General features: G+C 59.4%; 1 pseudogene; it reads left to right on the top strand.

The window, feature by feature from the left end:
- On the top strand, positions 1-25,244 carry LOC133355992 (sodium/hydrogen exchanger 3-like; annotated as a pseudogene).

Below are 25,244 nucleotides of genomic sequence, written 5' to 3'. Positions count from 1 at the left end.
TGTCCCGCTGATCCCCGAGAGCGCCCTCCTCATCGTGCTGGGCCTGGCCCTGGGCGGCGTGGTGTGGGGCGCCAGCCAGCACGCCGAGTTCACGCTCACGCCCACCGTCTTCTTCTTCTACCTGCTGCCCCCCATCGTGCTGGACGCCGGATACTTCATGCCGGCGCGCCTCTTCTTCGACAACATCGGCGCCATCCTCATGTACGCCGTGCTGGGCACCGTGTGGAACGCCGCCACCACGGGCCTCTCGCTCTACGGCATCTTCCTCACCGGCGCCATGGGTGAGGGGCGAGCCGCGGCGGCGGCGGCCGCCACGCCGAGAGACCGCGAGGTCGTGGTTGAGTTGGTCGTGGATGTGGTTGGGGGTCGCGGTTTGGGGTGGGGGGTTGTGGTTGGGGGTCGCGGTTTGGGTGGGGGGTTGTGGTTGGGGGTCGTGGTTGTGGTTGGGGGTCGCGGTTGGGGTCAAGGTTGTAGTCGAGGTCACGCTCGAGGTCGCGTGTGATTGGCTATTCGATTAGTGACTCCACGGAGCCAATCACATGCCACTGCTGGCGGAAAGACTTCCACTAGAGGCCGCTATACAGAGTCCCTCGAGTTGTATTTGGCCTACTCTTCCATCCCAACCAGACCTGTGAGGAACTGAGAGTAACCACACGCTGCTGATGCTGCTGATGCTGCTGATGCCGCTGATGCTGTTGATGATGCTGATCGCGCTGCTGCGTTACGAATCCGGCGACCTGAGTTAGATTCCCCGTTCACGGTCACTACACCAGTGACAATTATTTGAAACTGTAATGGCCCTCCCCTAGGTCGACTGAGCCTCAATGAGTACCTGGGTGCGGCGTGTATTAAACATCGCTACTGGGGAGACAAAGGCGGCCGGGCGTGGTGCTGGCCACCCACCCCATCTCGTGCGCTGTGCCGGCCTTCATAGGTGCAACTCACGAGCACCACTTGCCCCAACAGTCTGTTATGGCTACACGGGTGTGTGGGTGGGGATCTTTGTGTTTGTCAGGCGACCTGCAAGCCGGCCTGCTCGACTTCCTCCTCTTCGGGAGTCTGATCGCCGCCGTGGACCCCGTGGCGGTGATCGCCGTGTTCGAGGAGGTGCACGTCAACGAGGTGCTCTTCATCATCGTGTTCGGGAGTCGCTCCTCAACGATGCCGTCACCGTGGTGGGTGCCAGCAGCAGCAGTACAGCATCACCACCATCATCATCACCACCATCATCATCATCACCACCATCATCACCACCACCACCATCATCATCACCACCACCATATTTCCTCATTCCCCGTTCTCCACTTGTCACCATTTCATTGTCGCGGGTGCTCCACGTGTCCCCGAGTCATCCCCACCCCGTGCCCCCCCCCCCCCCCCCAGGTGCTGTACAAAGGTCTTCGACTCGTTCGTGGCCCTGGGAGGGGAGAACATCGAAGGCGTGGACTACATCAAGGGCATCGGTGAGACGCCATCGCAGCCTCGCTCCTCGCCCACGCCGGCTTCGGTCCCTGACCCAGGCGCCTGTGGACCGACCTATAATGCTATTCAAATATGTTAATTAACCGGTAACCAAATGGGAGGGGGGGGGTGAAACGGTTACAGGTTCACAGATTAACTCAAATGTGTGGAGTAATAAGCTCGGCAGTCTATCCCGTGCCGTGGCTAAGAAACGAAGGCAGCTGCCCCAGCGGAGAGTAGACCAAGGTACTGTGCCCTCTCCAGGGTTGATGAAACACCATTTTAGGAGCTTCTTTGCTCACGAGGGTGGCCTCCAGTGGAGGCTGCGTCCTCTACTCCAACACGAGCCGGCGAGGATGACGACGACGCTGCCGATGATGACGCTGTTGCTGATTCTGCTATTGATGGTGACGCTGATGGTGATGTTGCTGCTGATGTTGCTGACGACGATGTTGCCGATTTGTGGCTGTGTCCCGGCAGCGTCGTTCTTCGTGGTGAGTCTGGGCGGCACGGCCGTCGGGGTGATCTTCGCCTTCGTCATCGCGTTCGTCACGAGGTTCACCAAGCACGTGAAGATGATCGAGCCGGGCTTCGTCTTCCTGCTCTCCTACCTCTCCTACCTCACCGCCGAGATGTTCACCCTGTCCGCCATCCTCGCGTGAGGCTCCCCCCCACCCCCATTGCCCCCACCCCCCACCACGCCCCCCTCCCCTCGCGCCCCCCCCTCGTGTGTGCGTGTGGGGGGGGGGTTCTGTGTGTCTCTCCGTCTTTGTCTGTGTGTGTGTCCATCTGCCTTTGTCTGTCTCAGTATCTGTGTCTCTCTCTCCGTGTCTATCTTTCACTGTGTCTGTGTGTCTCTCTGTCTCCGTGTCTTTGTGTGTCTCTCACTATATCTGCGTCTGTCTCCGCGCGTCTCAGGATCACGTTCTGCGGCATCTGCTGCCGCACCTACGTGGACGCGAACATCAGCAGCAGTCCCAGACGGTGATCAAGTACACCATGAAGATGCTGGCGAGTGCCGCCGAGACGATCATCTTCATCTTCCTCGGCATCTCGGCCGTGGACACCGAGAAGTGGACCTGGAACACCGCCTTTATCCTGCCCACGCTCATCTTCGTGTCCGTCTACAGGATCATCGGTGCGTCTGTCTGTCTGTGTGTGTGTGTGTCTTGTGTTCATGTCCATTCACAGGATCATAGGTTTGTGTGTGTGTGTCTGGTGGGGAGCGGTGGTGCAGTGGTTCGCAGGCGCTGCGCCACAAACCCGGCGACCCAAGTTCGGTTCCCGCTCACGGCCAACCACCAGTGACGATTATCTGAACCAGTCCTGGGCCTCCCCTAGGTCGACTCGGCGTCAAAATGAGCACCTGGTGCGGTGTGTAAACGTCGCCACTGGAGAGACAAAGGCGGCCGGGCGTGTTTTTGCAGCGAATGCTGTTTCACGCGACTTCCCCACGGCCAAAACACCACCAGATACATTTACAAAAAGAAAATACAGAGAGACAAATAAATGTTCTTTTGAGTGGACGTCAGCCCCCAACATCACCACAGAACCACTCTTCCAGCCTCTTCCTCTTCCAGCACATGCAGGGCACAACAACGACCACAACACGGCCCGCCCGGCACGCCCTGACGGACTCCGCATGGTGCGCCACCACGGTCCTCTCCTGTCTCTCGCCACATTCACACGGTGGCGGCGGCGGTGCTGTCGCGCAGTAGCACGGCGCCCCACCGATGTTCGGAAGTGGTGTCACGCTCCCCCTGGTCACGCAGGAAGTGGTGTCACGCTCCCCCTGGTCACGCAGGAAGTGGTGTCACGCTCCCCCTGGTCACGCAGGAAGTGGTGTCACGCTCCCCCTGGTCACGCAGGAAGTGGTGTCACGCTCCCCCTGGTCACGCAGGAAGTGGTGTCACGCTCCCCCTGGTCACGCAGGAAGTGGTGTCACGCTCCCGCTGGTCACACAGGAAGTGGTGTCACGCTCCCCCTGGTCACGCAGGAAGTGGTGTCACGCAGGAAGTGGTGTCACGCTCCCCCTGGTCACACAGGAAGTGGTGTCACGCTCCCCCTGGTCACGCAGGAAGTGGTGTCTCGCGCCCCCTGGTCACACAGGAAGTGGTGTCACACAGGAAGTGGTGTCACGCTCCCCCTGGTCACGCAGGAAGTGGTGTCTCGCGCCCCCTGGTCACACAGGAAGTGGTGTCACACAGGAAGTGGTGTCACGCTCCCCCTGGTCACGCAGGAAGTGGTGTCACGCAGGAAGTGGTGTCACGCTCCCCTGGTCACACAGGAAGTGGTGTGTGGGGGTCGCTAGCCCCCGAGATCCCTCCCTCGATAATGCTAACGGCCGGGCTAGCATCATCAATCGCCCCCCCGCTGCTAAGCGAACCGCTGCTAAGTTCCTCACCCATGGTGTGGGAGCCGTCGCCCGAGGATTCCCCTCCACCGCGGGTCCGCGTAGCAGGCATGGTTAATTACGTACGCGCACACCCACACACACAGCTCTGCACGGCACTCACTCTTGCGCCTCTCTGCGCCGCGCTGGCCGTTCACGTTACAATCGCGCACCTGGGGTACGCCGATTTCGCACGACGAGAGCTTACGCATACACCGTACCACACGCGTTCACACTTATAACACGAGATCACACGAGGCCACGAAAACGGGGCACACGCCGACACAAAGACTCAAGTTGCCGCCGCCGTGCGCGCGAGATAAACCGTACAACAATGCGCAGCCGATTACGCGCTCGAGCCGCGGGGCTGGGGGTCAGGAACTCACCACCGCGCCGCACTTTACGCACGTAACGAGCACACGCAAGCGGGGCACACGCCGACACAACGACTCAAGTTGCCGCCGCCGTGCGCGCGAGATAAACCGTACAACAATGCGCAGCCGATTACGCGCTCGAGCACACGCAAGCTCGCACAAAGCTAACCGCTTCACTGCGCACCGCGGTTTCGCACACGCGAGCGGGGTGCACGCCGACACGACGACTCGTCCCCTCCCGCACTCGCGCGTGCACGTCAACACAAGTATCGTGCAAGGACGATTCTCCTCTCACACGGCTGCGTAGGCACGCCAACACACAAAAGTGCTCTCCCCGGGCATTAACACACACACCTCCGTACCCGCGCCATCGTACAGAGACCACGGCCTTTACGCATACAACGACCACACACCCGCGAATGCAGTGCACGCTAATACCACGTTCAAAAACACCCAACAACACGGTTTTGTTACTACGCTCGAGATTTTATTAACCCTTGTTAACCCACCGAGCCACCCGTGTGTGTGTACAAGCCAGCAAGGCGCTTCCAACCCACTCTCTAGTGGCGTGCAGCCCTATTCTATGCTGCGCTCTCTGTTACAACCGCTTTCCTACTCGTCCTTACCCCGAACTAACCTTCTCCTACGGATCCTACTCTCCGCTCTGAGGTGTTGTAAGGCGCGTAATACGATACCGTCTGTAGTCCTAGGTGACCTTGCGGCGCTCAGGTCGTCCTGCAGACGATCCTGCGGCTCGCCCGATGACTCCCTCGTCGTCGAGCCCGTGTCACTACTCCAGAAGAAGAGAGAACCCTACTGCCCCTGCGTTTTCTTTTAAACTATCCACATCAAAGGCTAGGCGCCCCCGTCCCGACCGCCTTGGTCTCTCGACCAATCCTGAGCCTAGAATTTCCCGCCCTTTTGCGATCCCGCCGGCCTTTGACCTTTTTGCTAATCAGCAGCCCCGGGTCCTGATCCTAGCTATCTGCCTTGCTGACCCGTGTTTGTGTTTGTATGCGTTTCTAACTGCAGGGCTCTCTGAGCTCGCCGTGGTCGTGCGATCTCAAATCCGCCCACGGCGCCGCAGTGTTACTTAGCCTGGGAAGGGTCCTGTCCAATTCCCTGGCCCTGAGAAACCGTGGGGTAACCCCCCGAGGGGGCCCTCGGGTGAAAACTCAGGGTAGGTGACCCGACCACAAGGCCCTACGTGGGTGCGGGTGCGTGCTTATGTGGGGGGGGGTGATGGGGGGCAGTGCAGTGGTGGAAGCCGGGCAGCTCCTGGCTCGGCAGAGCGGCCCCGTCGTTGTGGCACCACAGGTGTCACGCTCCCCCTGGTCACACAGGAAGTGGTGTCACGCAGGAAGTGGTGTCACGCTCCCCCTGGTCACACAGGAAGTGGTGTCATGCTCCCCCTGGTCACACAGGAAGTGGTGTCACACAGGAAGGGGTGTCACACAGGAAGTGGTGTCACGCTCCCCCTGGTCACACAGGAAGTGGTGTCACGCTCCCCCTGGTCACACAGGAAGTGGTGTCATGCTCCCCCTGGTCACACAGGAAGTGGTGTCACACAGGAAGTGGTGTCACACAGGAAGTGGTGTCACACAGGAAGTGGTGTCACACAGGAAGTGGTGTCACACAGGAAGTGGTGTCACACAGGAAGTGGTGTCACACAGGAAGTGGTGTCACACAGGAAGTGGTGTCACACAGGAAGTGGTGTCACACAGGAAGTGGTGTCACACAGGAAAGTGGTGTCACACAGGAAGTGGTGTCACGCGCCCCCTGGTCACGCAGGAAGTGGTGTCACGGTCCCCCTGGTCACGCAGGAAGTGGTGTCACGCGCCCCCTGGTCACGCAGGAAGTGGTGTCACGCAGGAAGTGGTGTCACGCTCCCACTGGTCACACAGGAAGTGGTGTCACGCTCCCCCTGGTCACACAGGAAGTGGTGTCATGCTCCCCCTGGTCACACAGGAAGTGGTGTCATGCTCCCCCTGGTCACACAGGAAGTGGGTGTCACACAGGAAGTGGTGTCACACAGGAGTGGTGTCACACAGGAAGTGGTGTCACACAGGAAGTGGTGTCACACAGGAAGTGGTGTCACACAGGAAGTGGTGTCACACAGGAAGTGGTGTCACACAGGAAGTGGTGTCACGCTCCCCCTGGTCACGCAGGAAGTGGTGTCCACGCTCCCCCTGGTCACGCAGGAAGTGGTGTCACGCTCCCCCTGGTCACGCAGGAAGTGGTGTCACGCGCCCCCTGGTCACGCAGGAAGTGGTGTCACACAGGAAGTGGTGTCACGCTCCCCCTGGTCACGCAAGAAGTGGTGTCACACAGGAAGTGGTGTCACGCTCCCCCTGGTCACGCAAGAAGTGGTGTCACACAGGAAGTGGTGTCACGCTCCCCCTGGTCACGCAGGAAGTGGTGTCACACAGGAAGTGGTGTCACGTTCCCCCTGGTCACGCAGAAGGGTGTCACACAGGAAGTGGTGTCACGCTACCCCTGGTCACGCAGGAAGTGGTGTCACGCTCCCCCTGGTCAATCAGGAAGTGGTGTCACACAGGAAGTGGTGTCACGCTCCCCCTGGTCACGCAGGAAGTGGTGTCACACAGGAAGTGGTGTCACGCTACCCCTGGTCACACAGGAAGTGGTGTCACGCTCCCCCTGGTCACGCAGGAAGTGGTGTCTCGCGCCCCCTGGTCACACAGGAAGTGGTGTCACACAGGAAGTGGTGTCACGCTCCCCCTGGTCACGCAGGAAGTGGTGTCTCGCGCCCCCTGGTCACACAGGAAGTGGTGTCACACAGGAAGTGGTGTCACGCTCCCCCTGGTCACGCAGGAAGTGGTGTCACGCAGGAAGTGGTGTCACGCTCCCCCTGGTCACACAGGAAGTGGTGTGTGGGGGTCGCTAGCCCCCGAGATCCCTCCCTCGATAATGCTAACGGCCGGGCTAGCATCATCAATCGCCCCCCCGCTGCTAAGCGAACCGCTGCTAAGTTCCTCACCCATGGTGTGGGAGCCGTCGCCCGAGGATTCCCCTCCACCGCGGGTCCGCGTAGCAGGCATGGTTAATTACGTACGCGCACACCCACACACACAGCTCTGCACGGCACTCACTCTTGCGCCTCTCTGCGCCGCGCTGGCCGCTCACGTTACAATCGCGCACCTGGGGTACGCCGATTTCGCACGACGAGAGCTTACGCATACACCGTACCACACGCGTTCACACTTATAACACGAGATCACACGAGGCCACGAAAACGGGGCACACGCCGACACAACGACTCAAGTTGCCGCCGCCGTGCGCGCGAGATAAACCGTACAACAATGCGCAGCCGATTACGCGCTCGAGCCGCGGGGCTGGGGGTCAGGAACTCCCCACCGCGCCGCACTTTACGCACGTAACGAGCACACGCAAGCGGGGCACACGCCGACACAACGACTCAAGTTGCCGCCGCCGTGCGCGCGAGATAAACCGTACAACAATGCGCAGCCGATTACGCGCTCGAGCCGCGGGGCTGGGGGTCAGGAACTCACCACCCGCGCCGCACTTTACGCACGAACGAGCACACGCAAGCGGGGCACACGCCGACACAACGACTCAAGTTGCCGCCGCCGTGCGCGCGAGATAAACCGTACAACAATGCGCAGCCGATTACGCGCTCGAGCACACGCAAGCTCGCACAAAGCTAACCGCTTCACTGCGCACCGCGGTTTCGCACACGCGAGCGGGGTGCACGCCGACACGACGACTCGTCCCCTCCCGCACTCGCGCGTGCACGTCAACACAAGTATCGTGCAAGGACGATTCTCCTCTCACACGGCTGCGTAGGCACGCCAACACACAAAAGTGCTCTCCCCGGGCATTAACACACACACCTCCGTACCCGCGCCATCGTACAGAGACCACGGCCTTTACGCATACAACGACCACACACCCGCGAATGCAGTGCACGCTAATACCACGTTCAAAAACACCCAACAACACGGTTTTGTTACTACGCTCGAGATTTTATTAACCCTTGTTAACCCACCGAGCCACCCGTGTGTGTGTACAAGCCAGCAAGGCGCTTCCAACCCACTCTCTAGTGGCGTGCAGCCCTATTCTATGCTGCGCTCTCTGTTACACCGCTTTCCTACTCGTCCTTACCCCGAACTAACCTTCTCCTACGGATCCTACTCTCTGCTCTGAGGTGTTGTAAGGCGCGTAATACGATACCGTCTGTAGTCCTAGGTGACCTTGCGGCGCTCAGGTCGTCCTGCAGACGATCCTGCGGCTCGCCCGATGACTCCCTCGTCGTCGAGCCCGTGTCACTACTCCAGAAGAAGAGAGAACCCTACTGCCCCTGCGTTTTCTTTTAAACTATCCACATCAAAGGCTAGGCGCCCCCGTCCCGACCGCCTTGGTCTCTCGACCAATCCTGAGCCTAGAATTTCCCGCCCTTTTGCGATCCCGCCGGCCTTTGACCTTTTTGCTAATCAGCAGCCCCGGGTCCTGATCCTAGCTATCTGCCTTGCTGACCCGTGTTTGTGTTTGTATGCGTTTCTAACTGCAGGGCTCTCTGAGCTCGCCGTGGTCGTGCGATCTCAAATCCGCCCACGGCGCCGCAGTGTTACTTAGCCTGGGAAGGGTCCTGTCCAAATTCCCTGGCCCTGAGAAACCGTGGGGTAACCCCCCGAGGGGGCCCTCGGGTGAAAACTCAGGGTAGGTGACCCGACCACAAGGCCCTACGTGGGTGCGGGTGCGTGCTTATGTGGGGGGGGGGTGATGGGGGGCAGTGCAGTGGTGGAAGCCGGGCAGCTCCCTGGCTCGGCAGAGCGGCCCCGTCGTTGTGGCACCACAGGTGTCACGCTCCCCCTGGTCACACAGGAAGTGGTGTCACGCAGGAAGTGGTGTCACGCTCCCCCTGGTCACACAGGAAGTGGTGTCATGCTCCCCCTGGTCACACAGGAAGTGGTGTCACACAGGAAGGGGTGTCACACAGGAAGTGGTGTCACGCTCCCCCTGGTCACACAGGAAGTGGTGTCACGCTCCCCCTGGTCACACAGGAAGTGGTGTCATGCTCCCCCTGGTCACACAGGAAGTGGTGTCACACAGGAAGTGGTGTCACACAGGAAGTGGTGTCACACAGGAAGTGGTGTCACACAGGAAGTGGTGTCACACAGGAAGTGGTGTCACACAGGAAGTGGTGTCACACAGGAAGTGGTGTCACACAGGAAGTGGTGTCACACAGGAAGTGGTGTCACACAGGAAGTGGTGTCACACAGGAAGTGGTGTCACACAGGAAGTGGTGTCACGCGCCCCCTGGTCACACAGGAAGTGGTGTCACGGTCCCCCTGGTCACGCAGGAAGTGGTGTCACGCGCCCCCTGGTCACGCAGGAAGTGGTGTCACGCAGGAAGTGGTGTCACGCTCCCACTGGTCACACAGGAAGTGGTGTCATGCTCCCCCTGGTCACACAGGAAGTGGTGTCATGCTCCCCCTGGTCACACAGGAAGTGGTGTCATGCTCCCCCTGGTCACACAGGAAGTGGTGTCACACAGGAAGTGGTGTCACACAGGAAGTGGTGTCACACAGGAAGTGGTGTCACACAGGAAGTGGTGTCACACAGGAAGTGGTGTCACACAGGAAGTGGTGTCACACAGGAAGTGGTGTCACACAGGAAGTGGTGTCACACAGGAAGTGGTGTCACACAGGAAGTGGTGTCACACAGGAAGTGGTGTCACACAGGAAGTGGTGTCACACAGGAAGTGGTGTCACGCTCCCCCTGGTCACGCAGGAAGTGGTGTCACGCTCCCCCTGGTCACGCAGGAAGTGGTGTCACGCGCCCCCTGGTCACGCAGGAAGTGGTGTCACGCGCCCCCTGGTCACGCAGGAAGTGGTGTCACACAGGAAGTGGTGTCACGCTCCCCCTGGTCACGCAAGAAGTGGTGTCACACAGGAAGTGGTGTCACGCTCCCCCTGGTCACGCAAGAAGTGGTGTCACACAGGAAGTGGTGTCACGCTCCCCCTGGTCACGCAGGAAGTGGTGTCACACAGGAAGTGGTGTCACGTTCCCCCTGGTCACGCAGGAAGTGGTGTCACACAGGAAGTGGTGTCACGCTACCCCTGGTCACGTAGGAAGTGGTGTCACGCTCCCCCTGGTCACGCAGGAAGTGGTGTCACACAGGAAGTGGTGTCACGCTCCCCCTGGTCACGCAGGAAGTGGTGTCACACAGGAAGTGGTGTCACGCTACCCCTGGTCACGCAGGAAGTGGTGTCACACAGGAAGTGGTGTCACGCAGGAAGTGGTGTCACGCTCCCCCTGGTCACGCAGGAAGTGGTGTCACGCTCCCCCTGGTCACGCAGGAAGTGGTGTCACACAGGAAGTGGTGTCACACAGGAAGTGGTGTCACACAGGAAGTGGTGTCACGCTCCCCCTGGTCACACAGGAAGTGGTGTCACACAGGAAGTGGTGTCACACAGGAAGTGGTGTCACACAGGCAGTGGTGTCACACAGGCAGTGGTGTCACACAGGAAGTGGTGTCACACAGGAAGTGGTGTCACACAGGAAGTGGTGTCACGCTCCCCCTGGTCACACAGGAATTGGTGTCACGCAGGAAGTGGTGTCACGCTCCCCCTGGTCACGCAGGAAGTGGTGTCACGCTCCCCCTGGTCACGCAGGAAGTGGTGTCACGCTCCCCCTGGTCACGCAGGAAGTGGTGTCACGCGCCCCCTGGTCACACAGGAAGTGGTGTAACGCTCCCCCTGGTCACGCCGGAAGTGGTGTCACACAGGAAGTAGTGTCTCACAGGAAGTGGTGTCACGCTCCCCCTGGTCACACAGGAAGTGGTGTCACGCGCCCCCTGGTCACACAGGAAGTGGTGTCACGTTCCCCCTGGTCACGCAGGAATTGGTGTCACACAGGAAGTGGTGTCACGTTCCCCCTGGTCACGCAGGAAGTGGTGTCACACAGGAAGTGGTGTCACGTTCCCCCTGGTCACACAGGAAGTGGTGTCACACAGGAAGTGGTGTCACGTTCCCCCTGGTCACGCAGGAAGTGGTGTCACACAGGAAGTGGTGTCACGTTCCCCCTGGTCACGCAGGAAGTGGTGTCACACAGGAAGTGGTGTCACGCTCCCCCTGGTCACACAGGAAGTGGTGTCACGCTCCCCCTGGTCACACAGGAAGTGGTGTCACACAGGAAGTGGTGTCACGTTTTCCCTGGTCACGCAGGAAGTGGTGTCACGTTCCCCCTGGTCACGCAGGAAGTGGTGTCACGTTCCCCCTGGTCACGCCAGAAGCGGTTCAACCCGCACCCATTGGCGCCTGTTTGGGAGGTCGGAGCCAGGCACCCGGACGGGGGGACTGCGGGTCGCTTGCGCGGTCCTCGTTGGGCACTTTCGCGGCTCTCCATTCGTCGCTGCGGCCAGTGCGGGGGGTGTCCCACGTGCGCCGCTCTCAGGACTGTGGTGTCTCCCGCGCTGGGTGTTGGGCGTGGTGCTGGCCTCCCAACCCCTCGGGTAGCATGCCGACCTTCACTCGCCCTTATCGGCGGACGAGGAGTTCCCCGGTGCTCTGATGATGATGATGGGGCCTCTTATCTCGAACGGGGAAACTCTGCGATGGGTTGAGGGTGGCTGAGTGGGTGAGAGGTGAGGACGGGGTGAGATCCCCCCCCCTCCCACCTCAGGGGTCAAAGTCGCACGAAGTCACCCGGCGTTTCGGGCAGAGAGATAACGACTCTCCAGAGAGATAACGACTCTCCAGAGAGATAACCTCGCAGCGAGAAACCTCGCAGCGAGAAACCTCGCAGCGAGAAACCTCGCAGCGAGATCTCTCGCGCTGTGACTCCTTGACTCATTCACTCGCTCAATCTCTCGCTTGCTCGCACACTCACTCAATCTCTCGCTTGCTCACACGCTCACTCACTCGCTAATTCAGAATCCGAATCCTCAGGTCATACTGCAGGAGGAATTCGATGAGCTATGAAGCTATTTTTCACAAATGTCACCAAGTCGCTCAAACTCTCGCTCGCTCATTAGACCCACCCTCTAGGTAACTCTCTCGCGCATTCACTCAATCGTTCATTTCCTCACTCTCTCACTCACCCTGTCGCTCGCTCAAACCAGCTGCCACTTGTCTCTGTGCGCGCGCGACGGATGGGCCGTGCTGATGGAGAGAGGGAGGAGCTCGCGGCTTGCCCCCGCCGCGTGTGCCAGTCGAGCCTCCCAGAGATGTGGTATCGTCTCCCCCTCGCTCTTTCCGACTCTCAGCCGCTCAAGCCCCTCTCTGTACCAGCGTGGACGGCACCCTCGTGGTGTTCACCTTCTGAAGCGCTCGCTCGTCACCGTGGCGTGCGCGATGACCGCCACCACCACGTGACTTTTCTTTCGTGTTGTGCGCGGTGCTTTTAGCGCCACAGCGCGTCGATTTGTAGCGTTTATTTTCATTTGTTTACTGGTGACTTTGTGTATTTCATATCGAAATCGCCTCCAGTGCTTTTGCTGCTAGCGGCAATAAAAGTTGTTTAAAAAGTCAAAAAGTCTTTCCGACTCTCTCTCTTCTCTCCTGCTCTGCTCCTCCTCGTCTCCTCCCCTCTCCCTCTCTCGTCTCCTCCCTCTCCTCCCGTGCCCCAGGCGTGGTCATCCAGACGTGGATCCTCAACTGGTTCCGCGTGGTGCCGCTGAGCGCCATCGACCAGGCGGTGATGTCCTACGGCGGCCTGCGCGGCGCCGTCGCCTTCGCGCTCGTCGCGCTGCTCGACGAGCAGCTGGTGCCCGAGAAGCGCCTCTTCGTGAGCACCACCATCATCGTCGTCTTCTTCACCGTCATCTTCCAGGTGCGCGGGTGGTGGTGACGGTGGTGACGATGATGATGGTGGTGGTGGTGATGAGGATAATTGTGTTGGGTGGTGTTGAGGTCGATGAAAATGGTGGTCAGGGTGAACGGTGATGATGTTTTAAGTGAATGTGGTGGTGATGATGTTAATGATGACGGTGTATGACGGTGCAGGGTCTCACCATTAAGCCGCTAGTGAACTGACGGTGTGTGGTGGTGCGTGGTGATGGTGTGTGATGGTGGTGATGGTGGTGATGGTGGTGATTGTGTTAGATGGTGGTGATGGTGTTGTGTGATGGTGCAGGGTCTCACCATCAAGCCGCTAGTGAATTGGCTCCGTGTGGAACGCAGCCACCACCGGGAGCCCAAACTCAGCGAGGAGATGCTCGACCGGGTGAGGGAGAGGGACACTCTCACTCCTCCTCACACTCCTCCTCACACTCCTCCTCACACTCCTCCTCACACTCCTCCTCACACTCCTCCTCACACTCCTCCTCACACTCCTCCTCACACTCCTCCTCACACTCCTCACACTCGTGGTGTGGCCTGCACGGTGATGCGTCCCCTGTGGGTGGGGCCTGGCCCGTGGTGTCTCTTGGCGTGTTGTGGGGGTGACACGTGGTGTCCCCGTGTGTTGTGGCTGAACTTGTGGTGTGGTCGCCCCCCCCCCCCCCCCCCCAGGCGTTCGACCACATCCTGTCTGCCGTAGAGGACATCTCCGGGGAGTACGGCCACCACTACGTGAGACACAAGTAGGGTACCCCCCCCTCTCCCTCACCCCCCCCTCTCCCTTACCCCCCCTCTCCCTTACCCCCCTCGATTCTATCTCTCCCTCCCCTCTCTAATCTCTCGACTCTCCCTCATCTACATCCCAGACGCTCCACTTGCCTCTCATCGCTTCTCGCTTAACTCTCACCCCCCCCCCGCCCGCCCCCCCAGATGGGAGTACTTCGACTTCAAGTACCTGAACCCCATCCTGATGCGCAAGTCGGCACGGCGCAACCGCTGTCTGCTGTGGGACGTCTACCACAGCCTCAACGTGCAGGACGCCATCAACTTCGTGAGCCAGGTTCGACCCCCACCCCCCACCCCTCACCCCCCCCACCCCTCACCCCCCGCCAGGCCCCAGCGGCCACTTGGCCCGAGGGCGCACGAATGCACGGGCCCTGCACGTGCGTGTGTACGTGCGTGTGTGTGCGTACGAGTGTGTACGAGTGTGTGTGCATACGAGTGCGTGTACGTACGAGTGTGTGTGCGTGCGTACGAGTGTGTGTGCGTACGAGTGTGTGCGTGCGTACGAGTGCGTACACGTGTGTGTGCGTGCGTGTGCGTGCGTGTGCGTGCGTGCGTGTGCGTGCGTGTGCGTGCGTGCGTGCGCGCGTGCGTGCGTGCGTGCGCGCGTACGAGTGTGTGTGTGCGAGTGTGTGTGTGCGTGCGTGCGAGTGTGTGTGCGTGCGTGAGAGTGTACGTATGTACGAGTGCGTGCGTACTTACGAGTGTGCTCGACTCGGCCTCAAACGAGTACCCGGTGCGGTGTGTAAACATCGCCACTGGGGAGACAAAGGCGGCCGGGCGTGGTGCTGGCCACCCAGCCCCTCGTGTGCCGTGCCGACCTTCATCGGAGCCGCTGCTCGCTAACGGCACTCGCCCCCCCCCCCGCCCCCCGCCCCGCCCCCCCCCGCCCAGGGTGAGCGCAGCGGCTCGCTGGCGTTCATCCACTCGACGGGCCCCGAGCGCGTCACCTCCAGCATCGACTTCGTGGGGCTGCGACGAGCCTCCGAGGTGTCCGTCGCCAACATGTAGTGAGTACACCACCGCCGCCATGGTCAGCCACACCACCACCACCATCACCACCACCACCACCATCACCACCACCTCCACCATGGCCAGCCACACCACCACCACCACCATGGACAGCCACACCACCACCACCTCCACCACGACTCAGCCACTCCATTACCACCACCACTACAACCACCATGGTTCAGCCACAACACCACCACCACGTGGACGTTCACACCACCACCACGGTGTGTGTCCCCCCCCCCCCCCACGCGTGTGACCCAGCCGCAGGGAGAGTGCGGCCGGCTCTCTGGCGGTGACGCAGCTCGACCTGCACGCCATGGAGCGCGGCGGCGCCAAGAGCGGCCGGCACCGCGAGGACGTCGTCACTCACCGCATGCTGCGCGACAACCTCTACTCACCACGCAGACACGTACGCTCGCCATGCTCACCACGCTCACCACGCTCACCACGCTCACCTCGCTCACCACACTCACCACACTCACCACGCTCCTCACTCACCACGCTCCTCGCTCGCCGCACGCTGCGCGACAACTCAGAGTCGCCCCACAGACGCACTCGCTCCCCCCCCCCTCGTCCCCCCTCCCCCCCCCGCGTCCCCCCTCCCCCCCCCGCGTGCAGGTGCAGTCCCTATACAGCCGCCAGGCTGCGGGCACCAGCAGCGTGCAGGAGCAGCAGCAGAAGGAGATCTTCAAGCGCACGATGCTCAAGCGCCTCGAGTCGTTCAGCCAGAGCAAGCAGGGACGCCACGGGAACCGCTCGCACCGCGGGAGCAAGGTGGGGGGGGGGGGGGGGGCTGGGGGGTTGGGGGGCTGGGGGGACATGGGGAGGTGCGGGTGTGAAGAGGAAACTCCCCCCTCCACCATCTCTCCCCTCCCACCATCTTCTTCCCCCCCCACCATCTCCTCCCCCCCCTCCCACCATCTCCTCCCCCCCCTCCCACCATCTCCTCCCCCCCCCACCACCTCCTCACCACCATCTCCTCCCCCTCACCACCATCTCCTCCCCACCACCTCCCCCTCCTTACCCTCCCACCACGATAATTCACGTGGTAGCGGGCGCTGCCACACGCCGTCTGCCCCCCCCCCCCACCGTGCGCTGCCGTGACGTCGATCGCAAAGAGTTGGCCATTGTGTGCCGGCATCGCGGCTCGGGCTGCCGCGATGGATCAACACCCCGCCCTGCGGGTCACTCACACGGGATCGCGAGGTCGCTATCGCACCCCCCCCAGCCCCGCACCGGTACTGCTGGCCGTGACAGCTCTTGCCCCAACGGCCTGCTAAGGGCTACGTGGGGAACCTTTGTCTTTGTGCGCACGTGTGCAGGTGAACGGGGAACTCATTCCCAACGGGTTCTGCCCCCTGCCGCAGAAGTCTGTGAGCTGGGTGGAGAAAGGTGAGTTTGAGAGGGTTGGTGAGCTGGTGAGCAGTGGTGAGTGTTGGTGAGCGGCGGTGGTGAGTGCTGGTGAGCTGGTGAGCAGTGGTGAGTGTTGGTGAGCGGCGGTGGTGATGTCGATTGAGAGAGGGAGGGTGTTGGTGAGTGTTGGTGAGCGGCGGTGGTGAGTGTTGGTGAGCGGCGGTGGTGAGTGTTGGTGAGTGTTGGTGAGTGTTGGTGAGTGGCGGTGGTGAGTGTTGGTGAGTGTTGGTGAGCGTTGGTGAGTGGCGGTGGTGAGTGTTGGTGAGTGTTGGTGAGTGTTGGTGAGCGGCGGTGGTGAGTGTTGGTGAGTGTTGGTGAGTGGCGGTGGTGAGTGTTGGTGAGCGGCGGTGGTGAGTGTTGGTGAGTGTTGGTAAGTGTTGGTAAGTGTTGGTGAGTGGCGGTGGTGAGTGTTGGTGAGCGGCGGTGGTGAGTGTTGGTGAGTGTTGGTGAGTGTTGGTGAGTGGCGGTGGTGAGTGTTGGTGAGTGGCGGTGGTGAGTGTTGGTGAGTGTTGGTGAGTGGCGGTGGTGAGTGTTGGTGAGCGGCGGTGGTGAGTGTTGGTGAGTGTTGGTGAGTGTTGGTGAGTGTTGGTGAGCGGCGGTGGTGAGTGTTGGTGAGCGGTGGTGGTGAGTGTTGGTGAGTGTTGGTGAGTGTTGGTGAGTGGCGGTGGTGAGTGTTGGTGAGCGGTGGTGGTGAGTGTTGGTGAGCGGTGGTGGTGAGTGTTGGTGAGTGTTGGTGAGTGTTGGTGAGCGGCGGTGGTGAGTGTTGGTGAGCGGTGGTGGTGAGTGTTGGTGAGTGTTGGTGAGTGGCGGTGGTGAGTGTTGGTGAGTGGCGGTGGTGAGTGTTGGTGAGTGTTGGTGAGTGTTGGTGAGTGTTGGTGAGCGGCGGTGGTGAGTGTTGGTGAGCGGTGGTGGTGAGTGTTGGTGAGTGTTGGTGAGTGTTGGTGAGTGGCGGTGGTGAGTGTTGGTGAGCGGTGGTGGTGAGTGTTGGTGAGTGTTGGTGAGCGGCGGTGGTGAGTGTTGGTGAGTGTTGGTGAGCGGCGGTGGTGAGTGTTGGTGAGTGTTGGTGAGTGGCGGTGGTGAGTGTTGGTGAGTGTTGGTGAGTGTTGGTGAGTGGCGGTGGTGAGTGTTGGTGAGTGGCGGTGGTGAGTGGTGAGTGTTGGTGAGTGTTGGTGAGTGTTGGTGAGTGTTGGTGAGCGGCGGTGGTGAGTGTTGGTGAGTGTGGGTGAGTGTTGGTGAGTGTTGGTGAGTGTTGGTGAGCGGCGGTGGTGAGTGTTGGTGAGCGGCGGTGGTGAGTGTTGGTGAGTGTTGGTGAGCAGCGGTGGTGAGTGGTGAGTGTTGGTGAGCGGCGGTGGTGAGTGTTGGTGAGTGTTGGTGAGTGTTGGTGAGTGGCGGTGGTGAGTGTTGGTGAGCGGTGGTGGTGAGTGTTGGTGAGTGTTGGTGAGTGTTGGTGAGCGGCGGTGGTGAGTGTTGGTGAGCGGTGGTGGTGAGTGTTGGTGAGTGTTGGTGAGTGTTGGTGAGTGTTGGTGAGTGGCGGTGGTGAGTGTTGGTGAGTGGCGGTGGTGAGTGTTGGTGAGCGGTGGTGGTGAGTGTTGGTGAGTGTTGGTGAGTGTTGGTGAGTGGCGGTGGTGAGTGTTGGTGAGTGTTGGTGAGTGTTGGTGAGCGGTGGTGGTGAGTGTTGGTGAGTGTTGGTGAGTGTTGGTGAGTGGCGGTGGTGAGTGTTGGTGAGTGTTGGTGAGTGTTGGTGAGCAGCGGTGGTGAGTGGTGAGTGTTGGTGAGCGGCGGTGGTGAGTGTTGGTGAGTGTTGGTGAGCGGCGGTGGTGAGTGTTGGTGAGTGTTGGTGAGCGGCGGTGGTGAGTGTTGGTGAGTGTTGGTGAGTGTTGGTGAGTGTTGGTGAGTGGCGGTGGTGAGTGTTGGTGAGTGGCGGTGGTGAGTGTTGGTGAGTGTTGGTGAGTGTTGGTGAGTGTTGGTGAGTGGCGGTGGTGAGTGTTGGTGAGTGGCGGTGGTGAGTGTTGGTGAGTGTTGGTGAGTGTTGGTGAGTGTTGGTGAGTGGCGGTGGTGAGTGTTGGTGAGTGTTGGTGAGTGTTGGTGAGTGTTGGTGAGTGGCGGTGGTGAGTGTTGGTGAGTGGCGGTGAGTGTTGGTGAGCGGTGGTGGTGAGTGTTGGTGAGTGTTGGTGAGCGGCGGTGGTGAGTGTTGGTGAGCGGCGGTGGTGAGTGTTGGTGAGCGGCGGTGGTGAGTGTTGGTGAGTGGCGGTGGTGAGTGTTGGTGAGTGTTGGTGAGCGGCGGTGGTGAGTGTTGGTGAGTGTTGGTGAGTGTTGGTGAGTGGCGGTGGTGAGTGTTGGTGAGCGGCGGTGGTGAGTGTTGGTGAGTGGCGGTGGTGAGTGTTGGTGAGTGTTGGTGAGTGGCGGTGGTGAGTGTTGGTGAGCGGCGGTGAGTGTTGGTGAGTGTTGGTGAGTGTTGGTGAGTGGCGGTGGTGAGTGTTGGTGAGCGGCGGTGGTGAGTGTTGGTGAGTGTTGGTGAGCGGCGGTGGTGAGTGTTGGTGAGTGGCGGTGGTGAGTGTTGGTGAGTGGCGGTGGTGAGTGTTGGTGAGTGGCGGTGGTGAGTGTTGGTGAGTGTTGGTGAGTGTTGGTGAGCGGCGGTGGTGAGTGTTGGTGAGCGGCGGTGGTGAGTGTTGGTGAGTGGCGGTGGTGAGTGTTGGTGAGCGGCGGTGGTGAGTGTTGGTGAGTGTTGGTGAGTGTTGGTGAGCGGCGGTGGTGAGTGTTGGTGAGTGTTGGTGAGTGTTGGTGAGCGGCGGTGGTGAGTGTTGGTGAGCGGCGGTGGTGAGTGTTGGTGAGCGGCGGTGGTGAGTGGTGAGCGGCGGTGGTGAGCGTTGTGGCTCCCCGTGTGTGCGAGCCAGACGCGCTGTCGCTGACCGAGTCGGAGGCAGACGGCCGCTCCGAGTGCAGCGAGGCCTCCGAGCTCTCCTCCATGGAGCCGGGCGCCATCACCTTCATGGCGCGCTCGCCCAGCCAGCTCGTGTCCGACCTGCGCCAGGGTGAGTGGGGGGAGGGGCACGGTGGCTATGAGATGTTAACTACCTCGCCTGGTGTACAGGAGGTCGTGGGTTCGATCCCGACCCTGGCGCCTGCTGCTGTTGCTGCGGTGTATTTGGATTCTGCGGTGTTTCTCTTCCCGTGGCCGCGTGGATTTTTATCCGGGTCCTCCGGCTTTCCCCTCCACATTTAGAATCAACGTCTCCCCTCCGCCCCTCTCTCTATCCCCCGCCACCTCCGCTCGTCTCCATCCCTCCTCTGCCCCCCCCCCCTCCCAACAAACCAGCGCTGGGGGGCTACGAGAACCCGGCGTTCGCCGCCGACGACCCCGCCTCCGGCTGGGGGGACGCGGGGGCCTGGGAGGGGGGCGAGCTGCCGTGGAGGCGAGGGGACGAGCGGGCGACCCCGTCGGCGCGCGCCCAGAGGGCCATCCCCCAGACCCCCGGGGGCTTCCCGCGGCTGACCCCGCTGCGCGCCAGCACTCGCTCCACCGACTCGTTCGCGCTCGCCGACATCCCCGAGGAGGAGGGGGGCCGCGTGGGCTGGGGCCGCTCCCGCTCGAGCACGGTCGTCTCGCTCGTGCCGGGCTCCGTGGCGACCGCCGCCGCCGCGGGGACCCCCGGGGCTGCAGGGGAGGCGCGCGCAGCGGCTGACGAGCAGCGCGGCGGCGGTGCAGGAGAGTCGAGCTACATGTGAGAGGTGGTGATGGCGGCGGTGGTGGTGATGATGATGTTGTGGACACACGTGGGTGGAGTGTGTGAGGGTATGTGTGTGAGGAGCGGTGGCGCAGCGGTTGGCGTGCTGCACTACGAAACTGATCCACGCTCACGACCACCAACACCGGTAGCGATTATCTGAACCGGCCCTTGGCCTCCCTTAGGTCGACTCAGCCTCAAATGAGTACCTGGTGCGGCGTGTAAACGTCACCACGAGGGAGACAAAGGTGGCCGGGCGTGGTGCTGGCCACCCACCCCCTCGTGTGCCGTGCCAGCCTTCATCGGTGCTACTCACTAACAGCACTTTCCCCAAAAGGCAATACGGGGGGCGGGGGGGGTAGGATCTTTGTGTTTGTCCCATGTGCGTGTGTCCCATGTGCGCGCGTGTGCGTGTGTGCGCGGAGTTGTCTCTCACACCGCACACTACACCAAAGTTCAATTCCAGACCGCGACCACACACACGCACGCACGCGCACCATGCCCCACGCGTGTACCCCCAGTACCGGACGCTGGTGTCGGGGTGGGTTGGCCAATTGCGGGGTAGCATAGATAAAGTACAGCACAATAATCTAGGGTTGCTGTACTGCACACCATCGTCCCGCGGTAGCCTTTAGCACCTGCTATGCACGGTCCGGACTGATCGCAGCGGGCACGCTGTGATCAGAATGATTGCTGCCGCTCAATTGTATGGCATGATAGTTCTTGCTGGGTTAGAGTAAAAACTAAAATAATGTCTATACGTGTTGAAAAATCGACATTTTATGAAAATATTTAATGTATCCTCAACTATTGACAGGATATTAAATAACTGTTAAATAATTTCCATAGAGTTCTAATCGCATTTACGCTTGTTTGCACGTGCCTTTTTTACACTAACCAATAAATTACACGTTTTGATAATCGAGGACACATAACATCAACAAAGGGTAGTGAACACGTTCAATCGTCAAACGTTTAATTGTCACACGTAGATAAGCAAATCAACATTGCTGTGGAATTTTTGGAATCTTCAACACGGAGCCGTCCCCTAGGGGTACGCGGCGAGTCGGGACGACCGCCCCGGGCCCCGCACTTTAAGGGGGGGCGGGGGCGCGCTTGGACGTCACAGTCCCACACTCCCCACGAAGGAAGACCCCGATGCTATATGTGCGGGGACTCCTCTACTTACAAACACTCGACTTGCGAGATTTCAGAGATACGAACAAACCTGCCCCCCCCCCCCCCCGTATGTTATTTTGCCTGTTCGAGCCGAGCGCCGTAAGTTCAGCCGCCGCGCAATAGTTGGCAGTGGTGGTGGCGACATCGACATCAGCAGAGCGTGAAGCAGCGGTGGCACCTACGTCTACGGGAGACTATACAACTTTTAAAGCCATTCCCGTGTTGAGTGTACACGCCGTACAGCACGTTTGAAATCGATAGGAGTAAAGTTGGCGTTACGAACAAATCGACTTACGAACAGACCTCTGGAACCTCACTAGTTCGTAAGTAGAAAAGTCCCTGCATATCAAGAAATGTCAAACGTAGCAACAGTAAATATCATGCCATAGGCGGGCGCCTTCAGATGTGATCGATGCGCCCTGTCCAAAACACTGACTGCTGGTCGTAATCTTGCACATTACCATTCTGACCCCCCTTCCCACACCACACTTCCCAAAAATATATATTGTATATACTGTAGTGAGATATATATGTATACTGTAGGGGGAGGCGGGATCTATATTTGTTTTGCACATGCGTGGAAAAGTTCGGGTTTATACGTTTTGGAGTGATTGCCACAGGTGGTGTCTGTGTGTGTGAAGGCTATACGGGGGATCTTTGTCTTTGTACGTGTGGGGAGTGGTGGCGCAGTGGTCAAAGCACACGCGCTGCACTCTACTGCCAAGCCGGCGACCTGAGTGACGGCGAGCATCTGAACCGGTCCTGGTTATCTGCCTAGATCGACTCGGCCTTAAACAAGTACCTGGTGCGGTGTATATTAAACATCAACACTGGGGAGACAAAGGCGGTTGGGCGTGGTGCTGGCCACCCACCCCTCTCGTGTTGCCGTGCCGGCCTTCATATATGCTCGATCACACCACTGGGGGCCCCTTACGTCTACACGAGTGATCTTTGTGTGTGCGCGTGCAAGATACACGTGTGTACGAATGTGTCTTGAAATAGGTACCATTGGCCGGAGACGTCACCTTAACGCTTGGCATTGGACATACGTGGTTTAGCATGCAGTACAGCAAATAGGTTTTGCTTTTCACACAGACGTGGCACGCTCCGGTGTTGAACTCGTTTGTCTCCAGGTGAGAGAGACTCTCTCGCGAGGCCAGGATGGTGCGTGAGCGGTTGACCCGGGTCGCCAAACATCATACCAAAAGTAAATACTAAAATATTGGCAGCAAATAGAAGCTAAGAGAAATCTGAGATTTAAAAAAAATCACAAACATTAATTTCTTACGCACTGCACTTACCCGATGTTTGTTAAACAAATCCCACGCGACGTGATGCTCCGCCCCCCACGTCACGAGGGACACATACGTAGGCACACGCGCGCACACAATCACACGTGTACATACACGCGCGCACACAATCACACGTGCACATGCAGGCACACACGTGCACATGCAGGCACACGCGCGCACACAATCACACGTGCACATGCAGGCACACACGTGCACATGCAGGCACACACGTGCACATGCAGGCACACACGTACACAAGCCACGTATGCACAGGCACACAACAACAGCCGCCACCATTCCCCACTACGTGGCAGTGACGCTTGTGCCAGGCTACGTGCACTTTGAGGCCACGTGAAGTGTAGAAGGCCCGCTGCTGGCAGGTCACGAGACAGACCCAGGTGGTGCCGTGGGTTGACTGACTGAGATGACTGGCAGATGCACCAGCTGTGCCCCCTACCGTGCCAACACACACAGACACAAGCGCGTACACGTTGCATTAATCCGCACGTATCACGCGGAACCTGTTTTGCATCAGACGCGAGCAGCGTGTAGCCACCTAATTTATATTTGTCAAATATTAATATCAATAGATAATGATGATGGTGTGCTTATGTATGAAGCAATTAAACTCCAAACACAATCAATAAGAGCGCCGCGTGTGACTTCAAAACACCGATAATAGACGACGTTTCGGGCAACGGCCCTTCTGCAAAGCACACAGAGGCCCAGGACAGTGTGGAACGTTGTATATGTTTTGTTTTCCTTTCAAGGCCACGCCTGGCGCTGTTGTTTTTGTTGTTGTTGAGGAGCGCGTCGAGTCGCTGTTAGACCACCACTGCCATCGCAGCATCATCGCCACCCAGAGGTTAGCGGCGAGCAAGGACCCCGAAACCTCGCACAGAGGCCCTTGGCCAATGGACATGTGGCTGGCAGTCCACCTGCAGCATCGGTCCCAGCGAAAACGCGATTCTGCAGCCGATGAGACACTGCGTGTCGAAACCAGTCCAGAGTTTTGCCTGCGTTGAACCATTGCTGGCTGCTGAAATGATCAACGCTCCCAGCGAGAGGGGAGGTGGTGCGTGCCTGTGGCTGATGGGATGCGTGGAGCGGTTCGCGCGCTGCGCTGCGAACCCCGTGCCAACCAAGTTCGACTCCCGCTCACGGCTACCAACAACGGTATGATTATTATCTGGATTGGTCAACTCGGCCTCGACAGAGTACCTGGTGCGGTGTGTAAACATCGCCACTGGAGAGACGAAGGCGACCGGGCGTGGTTGCTGGCCACCCACCCCCGCGGCCTTCATAGGTGCTTGTGAACAGCACCAACAGTCCGAGGCTACACGGGGGGTGGGGGGGGGGGAGATCTTCGTCGTTGACGGGATGAGTGGCTGATTGGATGTAAAAAAAAAAGAACCACTAACACAACTTTGTGGAGGTGCTGGTGAAGATGTATTGTCTGCGATATTTATTGAGTAACGTATATTTGGCCGTGGAAGCTCTGTGCGGTGACCCCTTGCGGTGACCCCCTGTGGTGACCCCCGTGGTGGTGTCTGGCAAGGAGTAACTCTGCGTGTGAAGGCTTCGGCGTCGTGTGCCGCGACTCGGACGAGACCCTGACGATGAACCTGCAGCAACAGGCCTCGGCACTCTGCTGATCGCGAGTCTTCGGGCTCGTGTCGTCGTCGTCGTCGCTGTTCTTGTTGCTGTTGTTGTCACACTGTAATATACAGGCTGTTGTTGATGTCACACTAATATACAGGCTGTTATTGATGTCACTAATATACAGGCTGTTGTTGTTGATGTCGCACTGTAATATACAGGCTGCTGTTGTTGATGTCACTAATATACAGGCTCGGTGGAAGTTTGCGAGTTCAAATCCTTGTTATGAAGGGGGTGGGGAGTGGGCGGTAGTTGACTTAGCCTAGCATCATCCCAGCGGGGTCGATAAAATAAATACCACGTTGTGGTGAAGTCAACAGCGCGTTGGTCTATGTATGCACCTCCCCCCCCCCCCGCCATAGGATGTGGAATGTAAACCGCTGGCTCTGCAGCAGCAGGGCTGTGTTTTTGAATGTAGGACGCGCACCGTGTGTATTCACGATAATCGTATCGTCCGTTCAGTAACGTAGCATCAAATAATTATACAATAGCGACTTGAACCGTGTGTGTGTTGATGAATAGCTTGGGTTTTGCGAAACAAATGTTTGATTTTTCTTCACGATCATCGACCGGTGTGGATGCAGTTTTCGACATTCGATGTTTCATCAGCAGCAGGGTCGGGCGTGGCTAGACCCAATGGTGTACGTGAAACTGCCTGCCAGATGTTAATTGGCAAGCCCCCCCCCCCCCCCTCGTGTTAGACGGCTGGTCCTGGATCCAAGCAAAACTCGATGACTGGCAGCACAGCATCATCATGAGTGTGTCGGAGCGGAGAACATTAAGTACAGAATAATTAAGCGTACAATTAGGCTCCTGTCACAGTTTGTCTCTCCACATTAAAAGTACTTTAAAGAACATTTAAACATCCCATCGGCCATACGGCCTTCCGGGGGGGGGGGGGGGTGAAGGTTCAACACCAAACTCAACCCTGCTGATGAGACACTGAATGTCGAAACCGGCTCAGGGTCAATGCCGCGGGTGAATTGCCCAGATGTTGAATGGCAAGGCGAGTCGCCTCGTGGGCAGCTGTGTGCAGGTGACCCCAGAGTCACTCGCCCTCACCCACACACCCTTCCCAATTCCAACCAAACACACCCCACCCCACCCACACACTCCACCCACACACCCCT

The sequence above is a fragment of the Lethenteron reissneri genome, chromosome 52 (assembly GCF_015708825.2).
Source record: "Lethenteron reissneri isolate LAM-NWPU_2019-01 chromosome 52, ASM1570882v1, whole genome shotgun sequence".
NCBI lineage: Eukaryota > Metazoa > Chordata > Hyperoartia > Petromyzontiformes > Petromyzontidae > Lethenteron > Lethenteron reissneri.
The sequence above is the reverse complement of the archived record's forward strand: the minus strand, read 5'-3'. Positions and strand labels throughout refer to the sequence as shown.